A 23,406-nucleotide genomic window follows, 5' to 3' on the forward strand; every position below is an offset into this window, starting at 1 on the left:
TTGCACCATCATACCTCTCAACTGTACAGATTTTTGCCTCATATTTTTGGTGCAGTTTTCTTAAAATTGTGTTTTTCTGGCAAATTCATGGCAAATCATTAAAGATTGAAGTTAGAAAATAATGACAGAAATTTGAACTTCAGACTTCATATCCTTCAGAAAATTCCTGCTAATGCAAAACCTATTATTCTATCAACCTTCTAAATTTGTAAGAGCAATATTTTAAAATTGTCCCTATTTTGGGCCTTTGTCCCACTTTTATTTATGGCTTTGTCCAGCTTTCTTACTTTAAGAGGTTGAGAGGTATATGCCCCATCCTTTGCATACCTTTATCACTTGTTAGGTCTGACCATAAAGAAGTCTCCTTTGAAATAAACTGAAACCAGAGATCCCTTCCACCCAAGGTATCTTCAGAAATTTCTTTAAGGCAAGCTACCTACCCCTAAGTGATACATAAGCAAGGTTCAAATCCTCACCAAACCCAGTTAACGTTAATGAATATGCAGAAAAATCCATCACCCCACTATACCAGCATGTAAACAGCTGCACAGATGTAGCTGTACCTCGTGAGAACAAGTGCAGAGCAAATGCTAGAAAAAACCCACATGGTAGAACCATAATGTCAACAAGCTTTATAATGAAAGGAAAAGAATTTTGACCAAAAGTAAGAAAAGTAAGAAGAGTAATTCCCAGAATATTAGAGCCCTTGTCAGTGAAATAAACAAACAACTCAGAAGCTTAATAAAACCCATCAAAGCCATGTTTGAGGCTAAAATAGCTACCTAAGCCAAAAACAATCCCAAGGCATTTTTTGGTTATGTTCGTAATCTTTTAAGGACAATGCAGCAATACGCTGAGCTGATTGTGAATGTTACCTACACTGAGGCTGAAGATATAGCAAACCCACTGACTGATAAATTTAGCTCTAACTTTACCGCTCTCTCCCCACAGTCTGTCCATCAAGATATACCTAAAACTGTCTGGCCTCCAGTTATTACACAAAATCAAGCCCTAAAAGCATTGTCAATAGCTACAAATACTGCATTGATGGATCTTGACAATATCCTGGATTCTTCTTAAATAGCATGAAGCACAATTTAGCCACGCTCCTAGCAACACTGTTCAATCTCAACCTCCATATAGGTTTTTTACCAAGTTAATGGAGAGCAGCTGCAGTCAATCCCCTACATATGGGAGGACCTTCCACAGACCCAGGCAATTACAAACCTATAAGTCTGACCAGCCTCATAAGCAAAGCCATAGAAAGTCGTATAGTGGAACAATTAGGACATAGGGAACCTCCAAACACTGGACTCATCTCTGTTTGGATTTGTCAAGGGCAGATCTTCCTAACTCAATCTGGTGGAATTTTTGAAAAGCTCTCTAAAGCAATGGATGAACAGAAAATAGTGTATACCACATATGTCAACCTGGCCAAAGATTTTAATACAATACCCCACTCAAGCATAGCACAAAAGCTACATAAACTGGCAATAAACCCTTATTTCACCTGCTGAATTGCCACCTGGCTCACAGATAGGATGCAGATAATCAAAAAAGGGGAATTTACTCCCACAAAGAGACCGGTCATCAGTGAAGTCCCCCCAGGATTCTGTGCTGGGACCTCTCCTGTTTGGCATCTACTTTTCTGAAGTAAAAACCAATGCCAAAGGACACTGGCTAAATAAGTTTGCAGATGACTGCACGACAGAAGCAGTCAATAAATACCCAAATGACTTAGCCATCCTGCAGGAAGGTTTGTCCCAGATAAACGGCTGGTGCCAAAATCAATGACTGAAACAAATTGTCAAAAAAGCATTATTGTATCCTTTGGGAAGTCATCTACCCCAAGAAACTACCACATTGACAATATACCCCCTAAGAATTGACCCAGTTGTTCAGGATTTGAGATTTTATGTGGATAGTGACCTAACTTTTGACCGTGTGTCTATTTTTGTAAAAAAGTTCTTTTTATTGCACAGCTTATAAATAAAGGGATTGTGTCTAGATCTAGGGACCTCATTGTTTCCCTTTACTCAACCCTCATTAGGCTAATCATTGAATATAATGCCCCCTTTGTATGCATCTGTTCAGACAAAAGCAACAACTGGAATGCCTACAGAGATACCTTACTAAAAGGATACAAGGTCTAAACAACAGGTTGTACATGGACCAACTCAAAGTCCTGTCACTATACTTGGTATTCTACAGACTGCTAAGGGGTAACCTGTGACTGGCATATAAAACATCTTCTGACCTATTACTTATGGATTTACTGCACATCAGCAAGTCAAATGCCATCAGAAATACTCAGTCTAGGGATTTGAACCTCTTCTGCAACATCAACAGAACAGTTTGGAGGGACAGGTACATCTTATAGAGGATACCGCTGCTTTGGAACAGACTCCCCATCCCCTTAAAACAAAGTTCATCCTTGTCCATATTCAACAGCAACTTAGATCTATGGATGAGAAACCATGAAAAACAGAAAATTTACCCCAGGATTGCCTGCTGTAATGGACAGAGGTAGCTCATAAATGCTTTATCCCATGCATGGGTCTCCTAAAATTATCTATGATATGATGATTCCAACTATTATCATTAGGAGTAATATTTAATTATCAACCACTGGATGGGTAAGGCCACTCTATAACCAAGTGGAATAAGTTATTTTAAGCACAAAAAGGGAAACTAGTTAGAATTAAAATGGTCCACAGGGGCAGCTAGTGTAGTACTTACCTATGAATCTATAAGTGTCTGCTTACAAAGTGGTTGGTCTCATGCTGGGCATACCAGATGACACAGCCATTCCTTACATAGCAACATAAAGATCACCATACTTGGCTGTAGGTGGTCTAATGTATGTGACCTTTGACCTTCCGCAGGCTACACCACTGGGACACCTCAGCAAGCTGTGCAAGTTTTCATTCCTGTAGTTCCATAGCATCAAGATCTCCTATAGGCAGAACACCATGTCTACTTGTGGCTGTCATCTTGGTCATGGACACCATACATCAGTACACATTGGTGAAGTTCATGACATGATAGCGCCACCCTACCACTGGAGTATTTGATCCCTGACTCCCACAACCTGCTACCACACGTTTTGGCTATCACATTAACTTTAATTGACTCAGATCAGTTTTGATAGTGTTGCTGTCACCTGTCATTGTGTTCCCCCAGCTTGTGCAAATGATGATGAATGTGTCTTGTTCACCCTCTAGCCTGTGTGGAAAGGTAATGTCTGATGCACAGCATGGCCACTCTGTGCACTGTATTGCATAACCTAGGTTTAATAATGGAAGCAGCATTTTATTCAGTATTGTGTTCCACCATGTTCCATGTTTCTTCGCTATTATAATATGCTGTCTTTGTCATGGGATGGGGTTGGGAATGGGAGTCACCATCTAAGGTTTCTGTACATCTCTAGAATATCTGGCAACATACAACAGTGACACCATTAAATCTGATTTGCTGCTGGATTTATATATATATAGATGATTCTAGGACATTTCACTGAATGCACATTTCACTGAAAGTCAAATTAGTGTGCACTTTTCACTAAAAGCTCAATTCATTGAAAACTCAATTCACCGAAACACATTTCACTGAAAATTATATATGGCCTTTTCCCCACTGTAGTATGACCCTGGAGTTAGTATATATAGTAATGGAGGTGTGGGGCACCACCACCCCCACATTGGGGGGTGTGGGGCATAGCCCCCCACATATTTTAAATATTTTGAACTATATACATGGATACTTGCAATTCCAGTATATTACTCTTTTCCGAACATAATATATACTTAAAATATGTGGGGGGCTACACCCCCCCTTACTATATATACTAACTCCAGGGTCGCACTACAATGGGGAAAAGGCCATATATAACTTTCAGTGAAATGTGTTTCAGTGAATTGAGTTTTCAGTGAATTGTGCTTTCAGTGATTTGTGTTTAGCCATTTGAGTTTCAGTGAAATGTGCATTCAATGAAATGTCCTAGACCCATATATATATATATATATATATATATATATATATATATATATATATATATATATATATATATAAGTTGGATATATGCCAGACATGAGACATACATGAATTGCCTGCGACTTCCATGGGAGGTACATGAAAACATTATAGACCAAACTTTGACATTGCAAACCACCAGGCAGTTGAGGAAGTGAAAGTCCTTCCTGCTGATATACCTGACACTCTATGGACTAGATGTGACCTTGATGTCAATGTGTGTGTGTGTGTGTGTGTGTGTGTGTGTGTGTGTGTGTGTGTGTGTGTGTGTGTGTGTGTGTGTGTGTGTGTGTGTGTGTGTGTGTGTGTGTGTGTGTGTGTGTGTGTGTGTGTGTGTGTGTGTGTGTGTGTGTGTGCAATCAATCGCCCTCAGGACTTCAGTGAAGTGGGCAATGTTGGAGAACACCCACATAGTGGTGGTTCTCTTCTCTGCAGTTCTTGGGAACTATAATATATATTTTTCCACATACTGCAGCATAATATCAAGGAATATGTGTAGGATACACAAGGCAGAAAACAGTGAAGTTCCTAGCATTTTCCCTGTAGATTGCTGAAAGGTCCCATTGGGCAGGATGGTTAATGATGCACATACCTTAAAGTCCACTCGAATGGGCTGCCTGTGCATTCCCCTTGATTCAGTATATGGCTGACAAAATTCAACAAGATCCCAAATGGTATCCCTAGCCCTATGGAAGTGGTCCACAATCTCTTTGAAAGCCAAGGGATGTTCAGTTTTTTCTCTGCTTTTTTAGTTCTCGACAGCTGGCCATCCTCTGCTTCCAGAGCCTCTTCTCATTTACTGGGTCTACTGAACCTGTCTAGCCACCTCCAGACTAACTCTGACCCAAGTTTGAGACTGAGAAGGAGATCAAGGCTTTCTGGGGTAGTGTCATATTGTTGTTGAGGACTGTTTTTAGTGTAAGGACCAAGCATCCTTGTACACACCTCTGCTATCTCAGGGAAAGACATACAGTTGGCTACACTGGCATATCATCCATAATTCTGTGTGAGAACCAGCCACAGCCCCCTGTGAGCATGTGCCCAGCTAGAATGAGCACAGCCATCCTTCCTGCCTGCATCAAGTGCCCCAAGCCACTATTTCGACTCAGGTTGCCTGGACCATAGTAAAGGCTTTATACCTGTATGCCAATGGCACAGGCACAGTGTGTTAAGTTTTGTGCTGAGGATAGTGTATGCATTGTTGTAGAGTTCCGCATCATGAGAATGGCCAATAACATATACGTTTCACTATACCTGCTGCTGTCAGAAACATTCTGCAATTCTTAGAGTTCAGAAAAGGTGAACACTGAGATATACCGAATACCATGATGCAGTGCATATGCTTCATATGTTTCTGAATTGCTCTACCATGCTTAATGGTTACATTTGCATATTCTCTGTCCCTCATTTACATCAGGGACCTCATTTCTATATCATTATATGATCATCTTCATACTCTGCATTTTGTGCTATTTTTATCCTGAAACAGCTGCACTGCTTCTGTCTCTGAATTGCCACCTCCCTGCATGTTTGCCACTTTCTGCAGTACAGAACACAATGCGTACTTGTGGATGTCATCTTGTTCATGGATACTATACATCTGAGGACTCCTGACATGGGGAACTCCATCATCATGCATGTATATGTACCCATAGCTCTGTGCCATCCCTACCATGTACTACATGAATTCCCAAGAAGGAATGCGCTGTCTGCGAAAACTGGTCTATATATTATGCAATTTGTAAGTAAAACAAGAACATGTTTTATAAAATTATTTACGTAATGAACAATGGCAAAAGTGTCATTGTAGAATTTATTAAGTTTATATCAGAATATTTTGTATGAATTATATTTCCAGGTAATATGGAGTAATCAAGCTGCAGAAACTGTTATTTCTTCAAGAAGCTGTTTTGACTCATCCAGGGTAGTTTACAATATGTTATATCTCTTTGTTCCATCCTTTGGAAATACTTTAAAATAAGTTGGATAAAAAGCTCATAGTTAATACTAACAGATTTAAGGATTTTTCTTTATAAAAAAATAAAACAATATAGTTTTGACAAGCTCTAGTAGGATATTTTTGAGCAGTTATAATAGTAATGAGAAGTTTATTACTGGTAGACGTATCTATATTCTTTACTTATACAATAAAGTTTCTTAGCACAAGTGCTCAGATCCAGGATAACATGCTTTATGGTTATTATTAAGGTTTGTTTGCAGTATTGGGCTTACATGCATTTCTTCTATATACTTTTTTAGTTTAATTTATTTCAAGTTGGTCACGAACCAAAATACATATAAGTAATCCCCCTGTATATTATTTGGGTTTACTGGCTTCAGAGAATTTTTGATGCCAGCTATACATATGTTTCTAATATTGCCAAATTATGAGTCTGTAACTTTTACTGCTTTTTATTTTCTCTGTACTGGGGAATCTTAAATTTCCTTTTTAAAAATATGCATTGCTTATAATACTAAAACAAGTTTGGGCATTAAAAAGTATAGTGCAAAGGTATAATATCTCGTTCTAAACATTTAATTTCTTCACTTATAATAAATATGCACATTTTAATGCATGTGATTCTTTCATAATTGCCTGGAAGTGGGCACTTGTTAAAGACAACATCTTCCATGGCTATCTGTATATATGGTTATAATGGCAATCATTGAACTGAGGAAACATCAATGTCGCTAACATTGACAAACAACCTTTGACAGTCTTCTGCAAATGCTCCACAAGGATATTCCTTGGACCATGCACATTTTTAAACTGTGTTTTTGCAGGTGGCAAGTCCCTCACACCACCTATTAATTATTTATTCAAGTTTGAGATCACACAATCCCTGGTGAAAGAGCATATTCCCCAACCTTGGGCATTGTGTGTTATTGACAAAAACCAAGGTTCGCAGTGGAGAAGCAAATAAGGGTCCAGACCAAGACTCAAGTCCAAAAATTTGATGAAAACAATCCACAAATGCTTTACACACAATGTACATTTTCGAAACGTCTTCTTCAGAGTGCAAACACAAAATGACAGTGAAGTACTCTTAAATAGATGTTCAAAATTAATTGTCCAATAGGACCGTGATCAATCAAACAATTACAACCAACAAAACAATTAAATATAAATTAAGTTATAACAATACACGACACTGAAACTTGTGAAAACCAAAGCAGAAAATGTCAGGATGAACACACACAGGAGTCAAAATTGACACGTTTCGTTCAGATTTAATACTCCTTGAACTTCATCAGAATAACAAATAAAATACAATGAACTGCTTAAATGCAATACAAAGATATCCACGTGACTCTAGATATCCAATCGGAATGGGTTCCATTCAAATAAATTAAATGAATACATGTTTGAAACATTCAATATCCATTGTGCATAAAATTACTATACAAACCTGACTAAAAATGTATATCTGACTAAAAATATATAAACATACAAAGTATGTGTTAATAAAACTTTTAACATAAATATATTGTCAAATATAATGAAATGGAACTATGAATTGCTAACAGAGAATAATTAAATGATATCACCATTAATCATAAACTCATTCTAATGCCAGTGAAAAAAAAAAAAAATATATATATATATATATATATATATATTGCTGTAATGTCAATAAAAAAGAAGAAGAAATGATGATAGAAGTAGAAGAGTGAAAAAACTACTGTTACTATCATTAGGGTCTTTGTGCCTGCAGAAAACATTTTATGTTAATCACATCATTTAAACCAGGGGGTTCATCTGCTCTAAGTGAAATTTGCCAAAGGGTTTCCTTGCACTCTAATTTTAAATACCAGAAAACAAATCATCATCTACTTTATCTAATACAGAAAACCTAAATTTCTTAAAATCAGTACACACTACCGCATGCCTAGCTAAAGCATTAGATAAATCATTTTTCTTAATCGCAGTAGTGTGTTCATAGATGCGTTTGTTCAGATTCCTAATGGTTTTTCCCACGTAGAAACTTTCGCATGTATCACAAACTGCTAAGTAAACTACGTTTTGTGTCTTACATGTATAGTGACCATTGCATTGAATGCTCTTGTGTAGATGTTTGAGAACAATAATATTAGTTCCCGAAATATATCTGCATTGTCTGCAATGGTTACAAGGGAATGTACCAAAGTTTGAACCTTCATAATTACCATGGCTTTTCACTTCCAACAAACTTTTGATGCTAACCACTTTTTTGTAGGTGAACAAAGGAAATTTGCCCACAATAGAACTCAAATCATTGTTACCCAAAATGACCTTCCAGTTGTTAGTAATAATGTGTTTAATACACGACATCTCATTTACAATGGGTATAGAAAAGGCTAACTTATAGTCACGACAAGAAATACTATTATTATCATTGTCGTAAGTGACCACCTTATTAGAACTAGTTGAACCATCATTTTCATTAGCTTTCACCCACAAAATAGGCCTAGCTTTGTCCTTTCTCAAGACTAAAACTTCTCTATAAATGTCTTCTAGCACATTAGTACAATATCCTCTTTCAATAAAAAATTGAGTTAATACTAATGCTTCCTTAGCAAATTGATTATCCTCACTTGTAAGTCTACTCAATCTTATAAATTGTCCCTTTACAACACCACGTTTAATAAATTCTGGGTGTAAACTTTCAAAGTGTAAGTATTGGTTCACGAAGGTAGATTTTCTATAAATATTGCTAATAAACTTGGTTCCCTCATGACCAATACTTAGATGGATGTCAAGAAAATCCATTTCTTCACCAAAATGCCCTATAGTGAATTTGAGAAAGCTGGTCGAATCATTTAAACAATCCACTAATTCAATAAATGAGTCCATGTCGCCTTTCCATAAAAAGATCAAATCATCTATATATCTCTTATAGAAAATAATATTACTGGCTAATGCATTAGAATATAGAAATTTGATCTCCCACATTGCCATAACAATGTTCGCGAAACTTGGAGCTACTCTAGAACCCATGGCAATCCCAGAAATTTGTTTGAAGTAAGCATTTTCAAACTTAAAGAAATTATTCTCTAAAGTAATATTCATTAAAGTACAGATGGTATTAGTTAAATTATTACTTAGGTTAGTATAACCACTTAAGAATTCCCTTAAGTACTCAATACCAATATCCTGATCAATGCTGGTGTACAAAGACTTCACATCCAATGATGCAAAGTAAAACTTAGTACCATCCAAATGTACAGTACTTAACATCTCCAACAGATGCCATGAGTCTCTAAGAAATGATCTAGTCTTTTGAACAATGGGATTTAAATGTTTGTCCAACCAAATCGATATACACTCAGTTTTGGAAAAACCCGCTGCAACAATGGGCCGAAAAGGTATAATATCACCCCCCTTGTGCAGTTTGGGTATTCCAAAAATCGTAGCTAGTTTTGGAAATTCTACGGACAAAAAATCATAGCTTTCTCTATTAATTTCATCTTGTGTAAGAAGGTCAAACAAGGAAATATCCACTTGGTGAAAGCTATTAACAATGTCTTGTTTAGTTACCATTGTATAATTGTTAGCATCACTTAACATGGCTTTCATCCTATTGCTATAGTCACTGTTTTTCATAATCACTATAGCACCCCCCTTGTCAGCCTTCATAACACGCCACTCTTTTTGTTTAACCACTTGGTCTAAAGCAAGCAACTCAGAATCAGACAAGTTCGAATTAACCTTAGACTTCTTTCTGTCTAACTGTCTGAAGTCACTTTCACAAAGTTTACCAAAAACCGCTAATGTTGAATTTAATAACGGATTGTAAATGCTCTTTTTCATGTAATTGTCAACATACTTTCTAGTGATACCGTCAAAAATAAATTTTAAATTCAACTTGCGTAAGTAAAGTTTGAAGTCAACAATAAGTCGACTAATGTTGACTTTGTTGGAGGGAACAAACGAGAAACCTTTACCAAGAACCAAATCTAACCCAGGAGGTAAATTCTCACCAGTCAGATTTAAAATCATAGCTCTTAGTTCTTTTTCCTGTTCTTCCCTTTCCCTTTGTTTCTCGTTTGTACCTTCCCTGACCACCTGGGCGTCTTGATATTCCCACCCTTGTCGGTTAAAAAAGGACCTTGTTTAACTAAATTGTTACTGTTAGAGCTGCCAGAAACAGAGACAACCTGTGCAAAAGAGGACTTGCCACTAACTATCTCTGTTGGCCTGATTTGCCCACCACAGTCTTCATTATTGTTGTTACATTCACCAGCATTATTCACAATTCCATTATTATTATCAGTCATGTTTAAATTAACATCATCTGCTACAGAAACAGACGAGGAGACAGTCGCTATACCTCTGGCATTACCCTTTTTGTTTTTTAAGGGATATGCCAAGTTGTTACTGTAGGCTAAAATGTCTCTCCTCATTTTTTTACGTTTTCTGTCCACAATAGATGCTCGATGTCTGTCCAATTTGGCATTAATGCCAAAATAAAAAACTGAACAGTCATTAAATGCACTACAGACTCGAATGTCATTGTCCAAACTCTCAACTCGCTGCTTTAGTGCCAATAATTCAGCCTTATAATGTTCAATTAAGGCTTTCATAAAGTCCACACCAGCATTGTTAAAGATTTCGACAATCCGTTGGTATAGACAGTCTCCTTCTATCACACAATCTGGAAACCTAGCCCATCTAAGTCCCAACGGTACATGTTTTAAGCGAACACATTCCTCTAAATAAAAAATTTCATTTTGAAGCGACACACACTTCAAACAAAATTTCTCCAGTTGGAAAATGTTCTTTTTACAAATCTGCATAGAGTCAACAGTTAACGGACTAACATTGTCACTTACTTTGTCGGCCTTGTCAGAGCCTTCGTTACATTTAAAAGGATTTTCAGCATTCCGAAAAACATTCTCGACAAATTTGTCCGTTTTAAGATGGTCTTGTATCGCAAACTCGGTAGAACCCAAGATAGAGGTGCCTGTATCCAAAACGTTGGTAGAAGCTAACACTTGCTTGCAAACGCTGTTAACTCTGGAGCCTGAAGCGAGGTTGTTTCCTCCATTACTTCCCGGACTTCCGTTAGTTGCGTGATGATTGACAGGGGTTACCCCTCCTTCCACCATCTGTCTTTTGAAAGCTGCGATAACTGCTTCTTTAACCATCGAACTAACAAGTTCATATAGGTTGTTACCGGATTCAGGTACTGGGTAAACCGACAAATTTAGTAAATTCTCCTGTTCCGAGTCTTCTCCTGCCATAACTGCAAAAAGGTACTAACTTAAAACAATACACGACACTGAAACTTGTAAAAACCAAAGCAGAAAATGTCAGGATGAACACACACAGGAGTCAAAATTGACGCGTTTCGTTCAGATTTAATACTCCTTGAACTTCATCAGAATAACAAATAAAATACAATGAACTGCTTAAATGCAATACAAAGATATCCACGTGACTCTAGATATCCAATCGGAATGGGTTCCATTCAAATAAATTAAATGAATACATGTTTGAAACATTCAATATCCATTGTGCATAAAATTACTATACAAACCTGACTAAAAATGTATATCTGACTAAAAATATATAAATACCATGTACTACATGAATTCCCAAGAAGGAATGTGCTGTCTGCGAAAACTGGTCTATATATTATGCAATTTGTAAGTAAAACAAGAACATGTTTTATAAAATTATTTACGTAATGAACAATGGCAAAAGTGTCATTGTAGAATTTATTAAGTTTATATCAGAATATTTTGTATGAATTATATTTCCAGGTAATATGTTGTAATCAAGCTGCAGAAACTGTTATTTCTTCAAGAAGCTGTTTTGAGTCATCCAGGGTAGTTTACAATATGTTATATCTCTTTGTTCCATCCTTTGGAAATACTTTAAAATAAGTTGGATAAAAAGCTCATAGTTAATACTAACAGATTTAAGGATTTTTCTTTATAAAAAAATAAAACAATATAGTTTTGACAAGCTCTAGTAGGATATTTTTGAGCAGTTATAATAGTAATGAGAAGTTTATTACTGGTAGACGTATCTATATTCTTTACTTATACAATAAAGTTTCTTAGCACAAGTGCTCAGATCCAGGATAACATGCTTTATGGTTATTATTAAGGTTTGTTTGCAGTATTGGGCTTACATGCATTTCTTCTATATACTTTTTTAGTTTAATTTATTTCAAGTTGGTCATGAACCAAAATACATATAAATAATCCCCCTGTATATTATTTGGGTTTACTGGCTTCAGAGAATTTTTGATGCCAGCTATACATATGTTTCTAATATTGCCAAATTATGAGTCTGTAACTTTTACTGCTTTTTATTTTCTCTGTACTGGAGAATCTTAAATTTCCTTTTGAAAAATATGCATTGCTTATAATGCTAAAACAAGTTTGGGCATTAAAAAGTATAGTGCAAAGGTATAATATCTCGTTCTAAACATTTAATTTCTTCACTTATAATAAATATGCACATTTTAATGCATGTGATTCTTTCATAATTGCCTGGAAGTGGGCACTTGTTAAAGACAACATCTTCCATGGCTATCTGTATATATGGTTATAGTGGCAATCATTGAACTGAGGAAACATCAATGTCGCTAACATTGACAAACAACCTTTGACAGTCTTCTGCAAATGCTCCACAAGGATATTCCTTGGACCATGCACATTTTTAAACTGTGTTTTTGCAGGTGGCAAGTCCCTCACACCACCTATTAATTATTTATTCAAGTCTGAGATCACACAATCCCTGGTGAAAGAGCATATTCCCCAACCTTGGGCATTGTGTGTTATTGACAAAAACCAAGGTTCGCAGTGGAGAACCAAATAAGGGTCCAGACCAAGACTCAAGTCCAAAAATTTAATGAAAACAATCCACAAATGCTTTACACACAATATACGTTTTCGAAACGTCTTCTTCAGAGTGCAAACACAGAATGACAGTGAAGTACTCTTAAATAGATGTTCAAAATTAATTGTCCAATAGGACCGTGATCAATCAAACAATTACCTTTACAATGTCTAACAGGTATGGTTTTAACAATATTTATATTTATATTTACGATGTCATGGTTTTTATATAATTAGTGCTTCCATCTTGGAATGAGTGCTTCTATTTTGTTCGGAAATTGGATATAACTTAATTTATATTTAATTGTTTTGTTGGTTGTAATTGTTTGATTGATCATGGTCCTATTGGACAATTAATTTTGAACATCTATTTAAGAGTACTTCACTGTCATTCTGTGTTTGCACTCTGAAGAAGACGTTTCCAAAACGTATATTGTGTGTAAAGCATTTGTGGATTGTTTTCATTAAATTTTTGGACTTGGGTCTTGGTCTGCACCCTTATTTGGTTCTCCACTGCGAACTTTGGTTTTGGTTTTGGCATTTTATCGTTCGCTTCCATCTCCTTGTTTGGTCATTGTGTGTTATTGCACAACTGTTAGCTATCTGTTTTGTTGACCAAATTGTGTCAACAAAACAGAGATCTGTTTAAACAACAACAATTGACTGCTGACGTGTAATCCATATTCACACAAAGACACATGTGCGTGCACACACACACACACACACACACACACACACACACACACACACACACACACACACACACACACACACACACATGTATCAACACCCAGTTTTCATTCAAGCTATAGTGTAAACTGTGCTATTAGATTTGAGTGTTCGCCTTCATATCATCTTTTGTGAAAAAGAGAATAAGAGAATGACTATTTTGTCTAAATGTACTTATTTCATTAAAATAATGCATTAAAATATGAATAAAATGTTTGCAGTAAAATGCAGTAAAATGGAAGACTGACAATGTCAATGGAAGGATTAGAAGTGCAGATAGGGTGGTTAGTTGAAGGAAGTCACTTCACTGGATCATAATGCTCACTGACAGCTGCAGTTATGCTGTGATGTAGCAGTATATGAATAAACATGGAGGGGCAGACAAAGAAGCTAATGGAAGATCAATGGTCTAGTGAGGGCTCAGAGAGAGGGATATGCAGAAAGATGTGTAATGCTGTGGCACTGTGCTAAATAACAAAGACATTTCAGAAGGACACAACCCAATGCTGATTGGAGATATATTAGGTGCAGCACAGGACAGGAATGCCTGGGAAAGGATGGAATAGTAAATTATCACAGCAATGGTAATGACAACATTCACTCTACTGATATGGCCATGCTGTGAATAGTCACATGACTGACATTACTGGCACAATAAGGTGGTGTGCCTGATGCTATATGCATTCACACATGCAGTGAAGTGCCTCATAACTTCCACATGGTCCCTATAAGCAGGCCAGAGAGAGTCAGTAAAGCAAAGTGCCAACACAGTTCATATTATAAAAGTGGAGAAGTGATAACCAGAAATGGGGCAAGAGCAAGAAGAGGAGCACATACAAGGGTGACCTTTAGGGAAGATGGGCAAGGGGAAAAACAGCATGCTATTTTTTAGGTCAGATGCCCTTTTTCTGTTTTTTGAGAAGAAAGATAGAGAAGAATGATAGCAAGAAGCATGTGCATGGAAAGGTAGGAATGAGAAAATAGGCAAGGTATCAAAAGTAGTCCATCAAACTTAAAAGGTAGACAGAAACAGATGGGGAGGTATGGACACAAATGGGTAGGCTACAGTGGACAGACACAGAAAGAAAGAGGGTAGACAAGAGGTGATGGGGAGGACTGTAGTAGAAACAGGGTGAGAAAAGTGACACACAAAGAAGGGGAACACCATGATGGGGGAGAGGGTGGGCTACAGAAGGCCTGCATGATGGTCCAGAGGAGAACCTATCCAAATGTTAATCTCCTTCATGGCTTTTGCTGCCCCAATGGACAGGGCTGGCTGGTCATGTGACTTTATCAGACACAAGGAGATGCTACAAGGTCCCACTGTGGGTGTAGAGTTGCCATCCCACCTTGGTAGTGACAATTCACTGCATGTGATGCTGGATGACTTAGTGGGACCCTTCTGGGTTACTGTCAGAGGAGAAGCCTTTGCCCTCTCTTGAGAGGTGGCCACAGAAGTCAGCAATGAGACCTGCAGTTCTTCTTCCACAGAATGGACTTAGTCCCCTCCTCACAGATAGGCAGGCCTGGCAACCACTGGTGACTTGGCATCAGGCACATTGGCTGATGAAGGCCCAAGAGTCTGTCACTGCTCTACGTCCTGTACCACTGCTGACTCTCTAGAAAGAGGGAACAAAAAAAGAGAAGAAATACAACACATCAGTACATTTTTCTGACAAATTGATTTCTGTTTAAAATTACATATACCTACATATTACAGTTACCCCAACACTTGGATAACCTATCACTTTTCTATAGGCAGACATCCTCTTTCAAAGCTATCTCCTCTATAGCTAGAATATATAAAATAAACAACAGTCAATACAATATACCCTATGTCCATGGAAACAGTATATCCAGGACTCATTGTGCCTAGCAATGTATGCAATTAGAAATTAGATGGTCTTTTGGAGAGTCACTCCACATGAAAGTAGAGACTGCATGTGTACCAGATTTGAGAGTCATGGGAACTGCCTGGATGGTGCACAGACAAATTGTATATAAAGCCTTTGCACACCACCTGGTAGTTTATGTAAGGAAAGCCCTTCTAGTTGATGTACTGGACATCTTGTTGAGCAGATGGGGTCTTGATGGCAATGTGGGTTTAGTCAATTACTTCAAAGATCTCAAGGAAATAGGCTATGTCACAGAATGCCTGTATTGTGGTGGTTATCTCCTCTGCTGTGTGGAAACCAAATATGCCCCTCCACTTGCAGCAGCATGATATGAAGGAACTGGTGTAAGATACATGAAACTAATACCTGTGAAACTTATATCACCTGCCAGATGCTGAAAAGTTCCTGTATCACTTCATTTCCATTGGGATAGTCATTCTATTCATCCTCCCTTGATTTCATGTTTGAGTGGTGCATGTCTACTAACTCCCATATGGTGTCCCTGTCCACACAGTAGTACCTGATAATGTCCCTGACATGGAGACGGTAGTCTGATGGCTGCTGGCAAACCAGTCTGTAACATGAGGGTAACTGCACATACTGTACATATCACTATGCATTCATTTGCATACCATGCATACTGCTTTATGTCTCCACCATTGTGGTCACATCAGTGATGCGTTTGAATCTCTCTCTTTTAGTGCATCACTGCTTTTGACCTTATTTCACATAATGCTGTGCACTAATTGTCTTTAAACACCTTCCAGGTCCTGCATCAAGCTCATATGCAGCTACCATCCACAACTCTTTCCTTGTTCCTTTTTCAATCTTCTCCAGGCATCTCTGAATGCATTTGATGGGACACATTCTATAGCTGCATCTGACAGTGTGCTCTCAGTGAAATAAAATTGCATTAGGCCAGCATAGATTTGTGCAGTAAGGATGTTTTTTTTATTTCTCACTATTCAGTGAACCATGACCTAATGAGTCTATTTAATAGAAAAGGCTTGGTCATACAAGTTTTATAGCTTATCCAAATGATTCAGTTTCCCAGAGTTAATTATATCAATTGAAGAGTAAATGGCTGAAGCTCCTTGAAGATATGTGTGCATATGTGTATGTATATGTGTGCACATGTATGTGTGCGTGTGCATGTGCATGTATGTGCATGTGTGTGTTTGTTGGGGCGGAGAAGCTGCTCCATATAAAAGAATCTTGTTAGTACCTGTTCATCTCAATGGATTTATTGGACTGTGTCTCATTATAAAGTGAGTCTTTTAAATGTAGCATATTCCCTTCTGCAAACAATAATTACCAGTGTTGCATGTGTTCTTACTCCTCAACTTCCTTGGACATCTTTATTTGCAGGCAATGCAGTATGTTCAGATTATATGTGCCTCAGTTATGTCTTCACTGTTTGTATGCAAAGTTAAGTGCTTCATTACACTTAAAACACTTTAGTCTGCTCACCATTTTTGAAAGAGCCCATTGGAAGCTTCATACTAGTTTAATACCATTATTGTATGTATAACTATCAGATGTGGACACAGAGTTCTGGCTGTGGGCTTCTCATTGTTCTTTACAGTGGGAAAGTGACTTCAACATACCTTGAATCCACGTCTCCAGCTGTGCTCTTCAGTATTAGGGTTGCCACCTGTTCAAATGCCCAAAGTGGGACATTTTTGGTACAAACGTCAGATTTTGCAGGCCAAAACATACCCATGGCCAGTACAAAGGACAGAACCTCATTTTTTTGCCTAAATAAAAGCTTATTCTTATAGCATTTTAGTTGCTTATTCTGTTTCTTATCAACCCACGGTGGTGGTGCTGCCTCACAGTAAGATGCTGTCCGGTTCGATTCTCAGTTAGAGTGTCTTCTGCGTGGAGACATGCATGAATGGCATACCTTCGTTGAAGGTTGTGCATCAGGGCTGGTAACTCGGCACGTAAAAATCAACTACCAATCATTAGCGGACCGGAGTTCCGCTGTGGCGACCCCTAACCTGGAAAAGCCGAAAGACACAAACAATTCTGTTTCTTATCACATTTAGGTGTTTCAGATACAGAATAACTGTTTTATGTAACTATTACACAAAATATAGGAAATAATTTTGTCCTAAATTCTCAGGACATTTGCGATTTTTACAATTTTTTGGCAGGACACAACTACCCAAAGAGGTACTGTCCCTCGCAAAGTGGGACAGGTGGTAACCCTATTCAGTATCCTTTTAGCCTTTGCTACTGTATGACTCACTCTAAGGATAATTATGATCCCCATTCCTATTCTTCCTGTATATTCCCCAGGACCAAAAAAAGCATATATGTTTTCCCTAGATTCCCCTACTGAAGTGTTTAGCCTTGCCTTTTTTTTACATTAAATTGTAGGTGTCACTCACCTGCTTGGAAATGGTCTTAAATATCCATACAATAGTACTGGTGTTGTCAGCAAAGAGACTGAACTTGCTTTCCACCTGCAGAGTAATATCTTACAAAACTATTAACTAGGACATATTCCAGCACAGATCTTTGTGGCAATCTGTTCATTGTGTTGTTTACTCAAGACAGTTCCAGTCATAACTGTGCTGTCTGCATCCAGTCAGCCTGTCTTTTAAGCTCCCCTTCCTTCTCCTCCACACCACTTTGGCCCTAATCCCATACATTTCACATTTTCACAAACTACAAGGTACATTGTCAAAGACCTTGAGGAAGTCCATGTAAAATGGATCTGTGAAGCTTCCACTATCCACCTTAGAGATACCCACTCACAGTGTCGCCAGGAAACATCACTGCTAGGAGGAGGCATAGTAATGTGATTCCACAAAGTGTTATTCACTAATTCTACTAGTCTGTCCAGCAGAATATGCAAAAATGCTATTCACTAATTCTACTAGTCTGCCCAGCAGAATATGCAAAAATGCTATTCACTAATTCTACTAGTCTGTCCAGCAGGATATGCAAAAATGCTATTCACGAATTCTAATAGTCTGTTCAGCAGTATATTTTCTGGGATCATCTGTTTTAACATTTGCTAGATCTTTCCTAGATGCCCTTTTGTACTAGTGATCTACTGTTACCATCCTGGTTTCTCTGACAATGCTGCTAGTTATTTAGAAAATACTGTTGCTCAGGATTTTAGAATGCAGGAAGATAGCTTGTCTAGAACCTGTGCCTAATTTCTCCAAATTACCTTGAGTACCTTTTCTACTTTTTCCTTGGCTAATTTTGTCTGTTATTTGTCACCATCCATACCTGTCTTGCCATTCCTTGTTAACAGTCTCCCTCACCGCCCTTTCTAAATACTGAAAATAATTCATTTAGATTTCTACCTGATTGCTGCCATTAGTGACCTTATTAGTGACCTTATTCACCCCTCCTTTACTAGTAAGGCTATACCCTTTTCCTCAGTTTTTTTTTCATTTTCTTTTTCACCAAAGCTGTCTTTGCTTGCCAACCTTACCATGTACTCTTTCCTCATCTAATACCTTTCACCTTCTTACACCACTTTATTTTTCTTTTATTATCCCATTACTTTTTTTAAACTGGCTGGATGTCTTCTCTTTTCACAGTTTCCTCTGGATTTGTGACGTCTGTCCTTTTTTCTCTTCTCCTTGATGCACTACCAAACCACTGTCCTCAACGTTTGCCCCTCTACCATGTCATTTTTCATTGTTTTATAACAGATTAAGGTTTATGCTGCTTCAGTTAAAGACATCTATCCTTGCGGTATTTTCTTGCTATAGTCGAATAATCATGAACCAATCCATATTATGATCACTGAGTTTTTGCTTATTACATTTTTGTGAATGGGTAGGCCCCCAAAGCTCTTTCATACCACAGAAAGACTTCAGTGACAGAAACAAATATTTCATGACTGTTCTAGCTGTCTGATAGATGCCCTAGTAGTACCATACACAATATTGTTTGTTTATTTTTATTTTCTTAACCAGGTATGCTTACTGCACTGTATTGCATGTTTTTTTAAATATTTTTGGTGCCCCTAGACCTCATTTATATTGGCCTAGCTTCATGTGCCCTGCATCCATGCCAGGTCTACCAGCATCATCACCCCATGTGCCCCATACCAATGCCAGATCTACCAGCATCCTCGCTCCCATGTGCCCCATATCCATGCCAGGTCTACTACCAGCATCCTCACCCCATGTGCCCCACATTCATGCCAGGTCTACAAGCATCCTCACCCCATGTACCCCACATCCATGCCAGTTCCCCCCTTACCAAATTACTATGGTGTTGCTGGGACTGTTCATGGATCTTAAGAGAGTCCTGAGGGTTCAGATGTCTGTGCTTTAATTCAGTGTTTTTTGTATGCCTTACCCACTCTTTTCTTTTCCTGCCACTCATGCTTGCTGGTTATATCTGACGGCAACTCCCCTCTCTAGATCATTTCTCTCCTTAATGAGCATCTCAGGACGGGCATGCCCATTCCTTCCTGCTGCTCCATTAGTCTCCTGAACCAATAATTGAACCTAGATTGGCTGGAACTTATTTATGACTTTATTCGTCTATGCCACCAGAGTGGCCCACAGTATTCCATGTTTTAAGGTGGGACCTGATTGCACTGATTTGCTTAAGTGACTCACTTTGAATCATGCAGAATGCAGAGAGAAACCAGGGGGCTAAAACCAAGGGTTATTGTTATTTGCAGTTCACAGCTTTAATGCCTGTGCTATACTGCTCGACAAGTGTTAAAAATTAATTATATATAATTCATAACTGAGCTAGGGATTCTAAGTTAATCTGGAATCTAAAGGAAAATAGCAGAAATAAATTGTAATTCAAAACATATACATTTTGTTTCAGCATTTATAAACTAAGTCAGTAATTTTTTTTTCAATTTTTTATACGTCCTTTTCCCAGCAATAGTTTTGTGATGTAACATAAGTGGTTACTGCATAACACAAAAAGACAAAGTCCTGACACTGTCCCAAAGTAAGGGAGAGATTTTCTTGTCCAATTGAAGGGTGTGGCAAGGCCTCGATATTGTATGGTGTTGTGTGAAACCTACTGGTGAAGCTAGCAGTAGCAGTCTGTTGACAGGACAGCAGTCTGGTCCTTCCAACTGATATATAGCGCTGTAATTGGGCTGGGTGAGTGGGAACATGCACTCAGTACCTACTGTATGCCTTGCATTAGAACCCTGTGTGCTATCTGATGCACCAGAACAATGGCCCTCCAGCAGATCTTTTGCTCTCTGAGTATATTTAAAGATAAGCCATAAGGTCCTTTATCCAAAGAGATGGGCAAGTCTTGTGACATGGATAAAGCCAGGGTTCCTGGTAAGGATCAATTGGGGATACAGGATTGGACAGTCAGATGATGTAGGGGTGAGGAGAAGTTTAAAGAATGAAAAAAAAAATTTTGGGGCTACCATACTGAAAGCTCTGCTACATTTCTCTTGGATTTGTATACCGATTGCCTGAAGTGGTACATTGTATATCTCTGTTCAATTTATGGGGTCCTTATATTACCACTGACTTCTATCTGAGCCACCCCATTTATTGCCTGTTATGTACCCAATCATTCTTTGATATGGTGCAGTCCATTGGGGGCTCAAAAACTGGGCAGCAGAGGTCCAGTCTATTATACTGCAGCTGGTATTGCACATTTTCATTTACAATGTACTGTTCCTAAGCATCCATTGGAGAACATAATGTGGTCAAGGCATGCAAGTGCTTCCACATACATACTTGCTATTACCTTCTGTTGTCCACTAGGTGACAGCCAATAACAATTACAAACCATATGCTGTTCCAAGGATAGGAGAACAGCCCACTGACCACTAGCAACAGCTTAGCTGAGTCTACAGTACCCAGGCTGCCACTCAACCTCTGGGCTCTGGCATCACAAGTGGTTTTCCTGCCCTCATGCCACCAGTCTATTCAGTGTCTGCATGGCTCTTGGTGCAACAATTTATGCAGAAAGCTGCAGATAAGAAAGATGTTGGATTATGAATAGCCAATTTAATTAATTATTCATAGGGTTTAAAGTAGTGTATGCAACCAAAGAAGGGTAGAAAGCTGGTAATTCAGAGTTGGATGGTACCCATCATGGTTAGAGGACTGAGTTAGGGAAGTAAGGAGCATTCCTGATATAGCAGTGTAGGTAGGAACAAAGGTTCAGTGAGTGTACATTTATGAGTCAGGAATGGGTTTACACAAAACACGCCTAATGGGAAAACTGAGTCTTTGGCTAATATAATGCTCTAAGAATTCAAAGCACAATAGAACTGCTGCACTAAAATGTATATTAATGTTGGTTTTATTAAAATAACATCTGTTTTCTGACATTGATTTGCATCCTAGCAACATAACTTTGATTTATCAGAATATGGAAGCAGTTTATTCAACAGCAGCCAAGCATAATATTTTGCAAAATTTAAATTACAGAGCTGATGCCCAGCTTTCATTGTACTCTTAATGTGATCATCATTAAGTTCACTACAGCCATTCTAAGTCCATCCATGACTCTGGTTCTAATCCCATTTACAGACACAGTTATACAGCACAGCCCTAGACATTTTATTTTCTGTTATACTTTTGTCAGCCTTGTAAATCCACTGACAAAATTGTTTGTTTTCACTGGTGAACTAGGAGCACTTGTTTGATTAAGTGACTTACTCGGAGTCTGACAGTAGGCAAATGGAAATAGAAGAAATCAAACAATTGCACCTTTGGTTATAGAAAGAAGGTCATTAATAGAAGAGTATTATCCTCTGCACTAAATGTGAGACAAATTCAGATGCATATCCAAAATAAAGCATTCATCATAAAAAGCACCTTATAAATCTAAAACCATTTAATGTCAGTAAGCTTTGCAAATAACCAAAGTGCAAACCTGTTTATTTATCACCCTGCTACCTGCAAAAACAGTCCTCTGCCATGATCAAATGGCCCATTTTTTCCCCAAAGGGTGAGGGCTGAGAGTGGAGACCTTCATTCAATTAGGCATTAGGGGCTTTTCTTACTAAGTGTACAAGACTCATAATCCTGAATTAGATGGTTTCCATCATGGATAGATGGATGCATTAAGGAAAATAAAGAACATTTCTGATATAGTAGTGTGGCATACCTCTCAACTGTCTGGATTCTTGCAAGTTGTCCAGATTTTGCCTGATATTTTTGGTCTGTTCCTCATAAACTTTGTGGTTTTCTGACAAATCAGTGAGTTTGAATTCACTAAATGATGGCAGGCATTTGAGTTTCAGACTTTATATCCTTTAGAAAATACATGGTAACACGAAAGTTTTTATTCTAGCAACTTTCTAAGTTTATAAGAGCAATCTTTAAAAATCATCCCTATTTTGGAGCTTTTGTCCCTCAATTATTTTTGGCTTTGCTCAGATTTCTTGAGCTAAGAGGTTGAAAGGTATGTAGTATAGTCGCCCACATCAGTACCTCCACATGCTGAGGAGGACCACCATCACCAGCTTGGTAAGGCAAGCCCATGTCCATTTTTTATGGCTGGATCACCTGAAAACCTCCATTTGCATTTGGTGAAACAGCCACTTAACCACCAGTCCTCCCCCAGGGTACGTTAGCTGGCATTTGCCATTCACTCTCACCTTCCTCTGCTCTTCTAACATCCAAGCCAAGTCATCTGGGTCATAGTCAGGTCTTTATCCCTTTATACCTCAAAGCCAGGTAGTACTCACCATTTGTTTGATATATACAGTCAGGAAGCTCCTGGAGGGTGAAAGTTGGAAACTGATATTTATTACTACTATTTTTATTTAGATTTGTTTGAAAAGCTTAGTGTCCATAAATGGTTTTGGATTTGTAAGTTGCTATTGTTTTTTTTTAATGTCCTCTCATTTTCCCTACTCCTCATTCTGTATTTAAACATGTCATCAGTGTTTGCTGCAGCTGTCAGGCTGTATGCTTTGGTCTCCCACCAAGGC

Source organism: Protopterus annectens, chromosome 10.part0, assembly GCF_019279795.1.
Source record: "Protopterus annectens isolate FY-2018-M chromosome 10.part0, PAN1.0, whole genome shotgun sequence".
Taxonomy (NCBI): Eukaryota; Metazoa; Chordata; order Ceratodontiformes; family Protopteridae; genus Protopterus; species Protopterus annectens.